A 6,415-nucleotide genomic window follows, 5' to 3' on the forward strand; every position below is an offset into this window, starting at 1 on the left:
AAGTTGGGATGATTTCTCCAACCAGAATTATACGTGTTCGAATAAGGATTAGGTGGTTGGCGAGTAATGAAATCACATTGTTCTTGCATGGATGCTCCTGGTTTGATTCCCGGACAATCGATTGGTCTATGATGACCGCTACAGAAATCCCAACCATCAGGTGATAATATCTCAACAGGAACAGGTGGTTGCGTGTGAACTGTAGAAACATTCATCTTCCCTATGGTTTTGACCAGTTGTTCCATCTGCGAGGAAAGTCTCGTGATAGCCTCGCTATTTGCTTCGTAACCCTCTTCCCATCACTTCGTACTGAGTGCCAGTTGTAACTTGTGTTGACAACTCTTTCGATTAGCTCATATAGTGCTTGAGGTTCAAGTTCCTCTGGATTTCCATTGGCAACTGATTCAATTTGGATCTTGTACGCGTTGGTCACTCCATTGTAGAAGTTTTGAACTTGCATCCACATGGGTATGCCATGATTCGGTACTCTTCTCAACAATTCCTTGTATCTCTCCTATGCTTCGGATAATGATTCATCTTCCTCTTGCAAGAAATGAGAGACCTCATTTCTTAGCTTGATTGCTTGTCTTGGGGAAAAATATTTCATCAAGAATAGTGTAGCCATTTCCTCCCAATTTGTGATCGAACCTGGTTGTAAATTCTTCAACCAATTCTTCGCCTTGTCCTTCAAGGAAAACGGAAATAGATTGAGTCTGATCACCTCATCACTTTCATTTCTATGGGTGCGAAATGTGTTGCACATTGTGACGAAGTCCTGAATGTGGGCATTTGGATCTTCATTTGGGTATCCACCAAACTGCACAGCTGTTTGCAGCATTTGGATCATTGAAGCTTTCACTTCAAATAGGCGGTTTCCTTCATTGGGTAGCACAATACATGACAAATGGCCTTCAGTAGATGGTTTGGAGTAATCCTTCATTCGCAATCTCTAGTTGCCATTGTTGTTATTATTTTCATTAACACCATTGTTTTCAACATGACCCTCCTCATTGTTTACTAGTTGTTCAGGATCTAGTATCTCGTTTTCGTGATTCATTCTAGCACGTCTAGTTTGTCTGAGCAGTCTTCTTCTTCTTCTGTAGGTTCTCTGGATTTTGAAGTCCACATGTAGAATAGGAATACCTGTTCTTTGCATAAACAGCTAGAGATCGAGACAAAGAAACTGGAGAAACAGGTGGTTATCGGGTAACAAAATAAGCATACAAATTCTTCCAATCTTATATTTAACAATCCCGGGCAACGCTGCCAAAAACTTGTTATGTTGTATATGGACTCTAGCAAGTGTACTAGGGTAGATGTAGTGCTGGTAAGACCAAGTGTCGTATTCCACAGAGATTGAAACTAGTTGGTTGAATAGTTACCTTAAGTGTTAGAATTCAAAAGGTTGGTTGGTTTGATATTTAACAATAATTAAGAATGAACAAGCACAGGCCTAGCACTACGCCTACGAACAACTGTATTTAGACTATTCCCTCTTAATGAAGTAAAACCATATTCCTGATTTGGGTATCTTTCTCTTTTATCACTAAGGTCCGGTGTACTATTTCCTAAGATTCTAAGCAAGTAAAATCAACCAAGTGTCCTTGTGTTAATATACAAGCAAGCATTAAGAACAAGAAAGCATTCATAAATGAAACCCCAATATATGGTTGTTTTCGTCTCCGTCCACTACAATATAAGCCAAATAGCTATTTCCATAGCATGTAGATTGGATCCTAATCTACTCTTTAAGCATACTATTGACAATCATTCTTGGATGGAAATACTTCATTAATTAAAAAGAGTTACTTACAGTCGCCGTTTAATGGCTGGCTAGGCCTACAAAAGGAATTACTCACTCATTTCCATAAGTGAACAGCTTGTTCTCCCTAAAATCATTCTTCCAACAATAAACATAAAAACAGAGAATAAAATGAAGGTGGTGGAAAACGAGGCGCCCCTTACATATGACTACAGTATTTATAGGTCCAAAACAAACCTTAAAACAAAAGGGTAAAAAGTACTAAAGGTAAATACAAAGAAAAAACAAACAAACAATCTCCCTACACTTGGCACAAGATGGAAGCTGTCTTGCTTTTAACGTTTTTGCTCTCTTTCTCTCTTATTTAGCTTGCTCGACCCGCGCGTTTATCCGTTCCTGCCAAGTTGACCCGTTAATGCCATTGTTTATGATGTTCTGTTCTTGTTGTAGCTTGTTCGTGAGGAATCCTACTTGAACTGTTATTTCTGCCTGTTTCTTCCATTTCTGGTTGAAAACTATAACTCTGAAGCTCTTTTCCATGAATGTTCAGCCTCTTAAACTTGCTCATTTCACCTGTATCACCCTTCCCATCATATTGCCACGTAAGATGATGCTATAAATCTATGCATTTGCCTATGTTTGAGTTCTAATTTATTTATTCATATGTTTAGGGTCTAATTTATAAATGCATTTTCTAGCTGTTGTGGCATATTTATGGAATGCTGATAGAGCCCTTCATTGAGGGGCCATTTCCTGGCCGAGAGCGAATTGCTGAGCGATACATCAGCAACAGAGCAGGTTATGAAGCAACTGTCAGGAGATGGACTGAAGAGCATGTAGGGGAATAATGATGTGTGAATAGCAAGCAAGGGGGGGCATGATGTGTGAATATGAAGGAGATTTGGATGCTAAACAAACACTGAGCTGGATGGTGTGGACTACTGGATGGACATAAAGCCAATCTTGAAGAACAGAATGATTACTGATTACAAATCTACTTGGTAATCAATCTGATCTTCGATGTTGGCTCCATTCCCCTCCAGTATTCCACTCCATCCATCTAGCTCCAGTGTTTGTTTAGCATCCAAATCTCCTTTGTTGCTATTCGCGCATCACGCCCCCCTTGTACGCTATTCGTACATCACATCATCATGCCCCCCTTGCACGCTATTCGTTTTTTGTAGTACAAAGTAGACAACTTATTCAAGTAGAGATATGTATATTCAAGTGACATAGAACATGCTATATAGCAAATAGACAACTTATTCGTGTGGGCGTGATTTCTATTCCTAAATTGACATAAAACTTGTGTTGATAGCATCATAAATCCATCACTATACTTCACTGACATATAACATGCTATATGTATATTCAAGTGAAACAAATAGCAATAGGTTCATACACATACTCATAGTCCATTCTAGCTCCCTAAACAGAACATTAACCATAAGCTTCATACATGCAAGCTTCATAGCAATACACATACACAACCATTGTTTATCACATACTCATGTCTGACTATTGTATACAAACAAATTCAGTACATGGCAACTCCTATACACACAACCATATGTTGTAGGCATGAACATTATTTCACTCAATGAACATTCATAGCATAAGAGTATTCCTATATGTTGTAGGGATGAAACCATCTCTTCCATCAACTGTCTCATATACTTCATTATTTCACTCAATGAACATTCATATCATAAGAGTATGGCCAATCACAATATATACAAGGTGTTGGAGTTTAGTGTCCTAAAGACAATTGTTTTAAGATATAAATATTAATGAATAAATTGTTTATTTAAATCATTTGTTTAATAAGGTATGGTATAACTAAAACTATATATAAAAGGCATTAATCTTTCATAAAGAAAGTAATCCTAAGTATTAAGTAGTTATAAAGTGTTCATACAAGCATGAAGTGAGACTATACTTTATGATAGACCAATAGACTTAAAATCAACCCAAGTCAAGTAATGTGTTATAGGGGTTGGCATATTACTGTTGAGACTTGCATGTAATAGTGTTTTCTATCGAGACAGAGAGCTGATCTCACAAGCTTTAGATATAGAGATATCTAGACAGTTACATGGATCCGGTGAAGGAGTTCATTAGGATTGGGACCCGACTTGAGATAACAGTATGGATTGATTTATCTGAGTGTCAATTGTTCATCTCATTGGTATTAGTAGGTATAACTAATCCTCAGACTCAAACATTCATTAATTAGTGATTCTGGACTATGGAGTGTGGGTGTGTGAGAGCAGGGTTGGGTATCATGTAAAGTAATTGTAGAATAGTTAATGTTAGATTGAGCATTCGTCACTCCTGATAAATAGGACATATATCCAAATGGCCGCTTGTGGTGAATTAACTGAAATCCTTGCAAGGTGATATAGTTAAGAGTGGAAATGGAATTTCACTTAACTTATCCTTCAGAGTAAATTCAACCTGGACAAGTAAAAACGGACTCTTTGTTATATGTAACCTTGACACAATCCATGGTTATAAGGAATTGTCCACAGTAAAAACGGAAAGGTAACCGTCAGAATCAACCTGACTTCTTATCGCTCTGGGGGAATGTGACGATTCTGGTAAAAACAGTCTGCGCACTCATTCCGTTATGTTTTTAGTTTAAATAGGTTTGATGAAAGTAATTTAAAAACCTAATGGGTCACACATATAATTAAGACCGAAGGACAGAATGGTAATTTTGAGATAGAAGACATGTATAGGCCGAAATATATATAGGGGATTATTAAGTTGAACTAATTGATTTATGTAGATAATTATAATTAGATTATATTTATGGTTAAATCAGTTAAAGGAAAATATTTATTAGATAGTATAATTTGATTATATTTCTAAATTATTATCCTAACTTAAATAAAAGAATAATATTATTTGGAAGTATAATTTTGATTATATTTCTAAATTAATATCACAACTTAATTGAAGTGCTCTAATGGGATTAGAGTTGTATTTATTAATACTTATTAAATGTAAGTTATTTTATAAATGTTTATTTATTAGAAAAACCAATAGGATTGAAAGTCTAATAAATTAAACTTAATGGGAATAAGAGTTAGAAGTATCAAACACTATAAATACACCCCTATGTTGCATATTTCTATAATCCCAATTTTAGAAAAGAAAAGTTCTTCATGTCTCTCATTCGATAAATTATTTTTTCGTTCCATTCGTTTCTTAGTTCGTATGGATACCGTTAGAGGCAATCTACTCTTGGTTGCTATTTGGTTGATTATTAATTTCGTTTTGGTTTCTTGATTGTGTTCGTGATTAACGTGACATCCACGTGGGCACTTCGTTAACAACAATAGATAGTTCATCAAACTAAAGGTATTTTGTTTAATCCCTCTTTATATGAAATAACGATTAACGGATCTTTGAAAAAGGGAAATAGATAAAATAGATAAAATTTTATAATTCTGATGTGCCTAAGCTTGTCTATTTTCCTTCACAAGGGACACAGAACATGATATATGATACTTGAAAGCTCCTTTACTATGTACCTGCCATTTGGATTGTACAGATCATGATGAAGTGAGCACGGTGTTGAAGTGTATGATACTATCACCACAAGCTTAGTCATAAACTTGTGTTGTTAGAATCATACAACTTCATCACCATGTTAAGTACTTTTCCATAAGCATACCAAGCCAAGTGACACAATATATAGTGATGGAGATTTATTTGACCATATGACTATGCTTCACTTGGTGACTATGCTTCATACATGTAAGCTTCATAGCAATACACATACACAACCATTGTTTATCACATACTCATGTCTGACTATTGTATATACAAACGAATTCAGTACATGGCAATTCCTATACACAACCCATATGTTGTAGGCATGAACATTATTTCACCCAATGAACATTCATAGCATTAGAGTGTGACCATATGACTATGCTTCACTGTACTCAAGTGACACAAAACATGTTGTATATGTATGTTCAAGTGACACAGATAGCAACAATTGACTATATCACCATACTTCACTGATTAAGTTATATACAACTAGCACTAAGCATGTTCATACACATACTCAGAGTCAGTTCTATAGCTCCCTAAATAGAACATCAACCATAAGCTTCATAGAAATACACATAAACAACACCATGTTGAATGCTTTTCTAAGCATACCAAGCCAATTGACAAGATACATAGTATGGAGATTTAGTAGACCATATGACTATGCCAAGCACAATACTCAAGTGACACAAAACATGATGTATATGTATATTCAAGTAACACATATCGCAACAGTTGACTATATCACCATACTTCACTGATTAAGTTATATACAACTAGCACTAAGCATGTTCATACACCTACCCAGAGTCAGTTCTATAGCTCCCTAAACAGAACATCAACCATAAGCTTCATAGCAATACACATAAACAACACCATGTTGATTGCTTTTCCATAAGCATACCAAGCCAATTGACACGATACATAGTGATGGAGATTTAGATGACCATATTACTATGCTTCACTATACTCAAGTCATATACAAGTAGCACTAACCATGTTCATAAACATACTCATAGTCAGTTCTAGCTCCCTATAAACAGAACATCAACCATAAGCTTTATAGCAATACACATACACAACCAT

The 6,415-nt window shown here is 35.8% G+C and overlaps 1 non-coding gene across 1 annotated transcript; it reads left to right on the forward strand.

The window, feature by feature from the left end:
• The first annotated feature begins 470 nt into the window (after positions 1 to 470).
• LOC136225042 (small nucleolar RNA R71) lies at positions 471 to 577 on the forward strand. The gene has a single exon (XR_010686780.1). It is a non-coding gene; the product is annotated as a small nucleolar RNA R71 (small nucleolar RNA).
• The last annotated feature ends 5,838 nt before the right edge of the window (positions 578 to 6,415 follow it).

The sequence above is a fragment of the Euphorbia lathyris genome, chromosome 3, assembly GCF_963576675.1.
Source record: "Euphorbia lathyris chromosome 3, ddEupLath1.1, whole genome shotgun sequence".
NCBI lineage: Eukaryota > Viridiplantae > Streptophyta > Magnoliopsida > Malpighiales > Euphorbiaceae > Euphorbia > Euphorbia lathyris.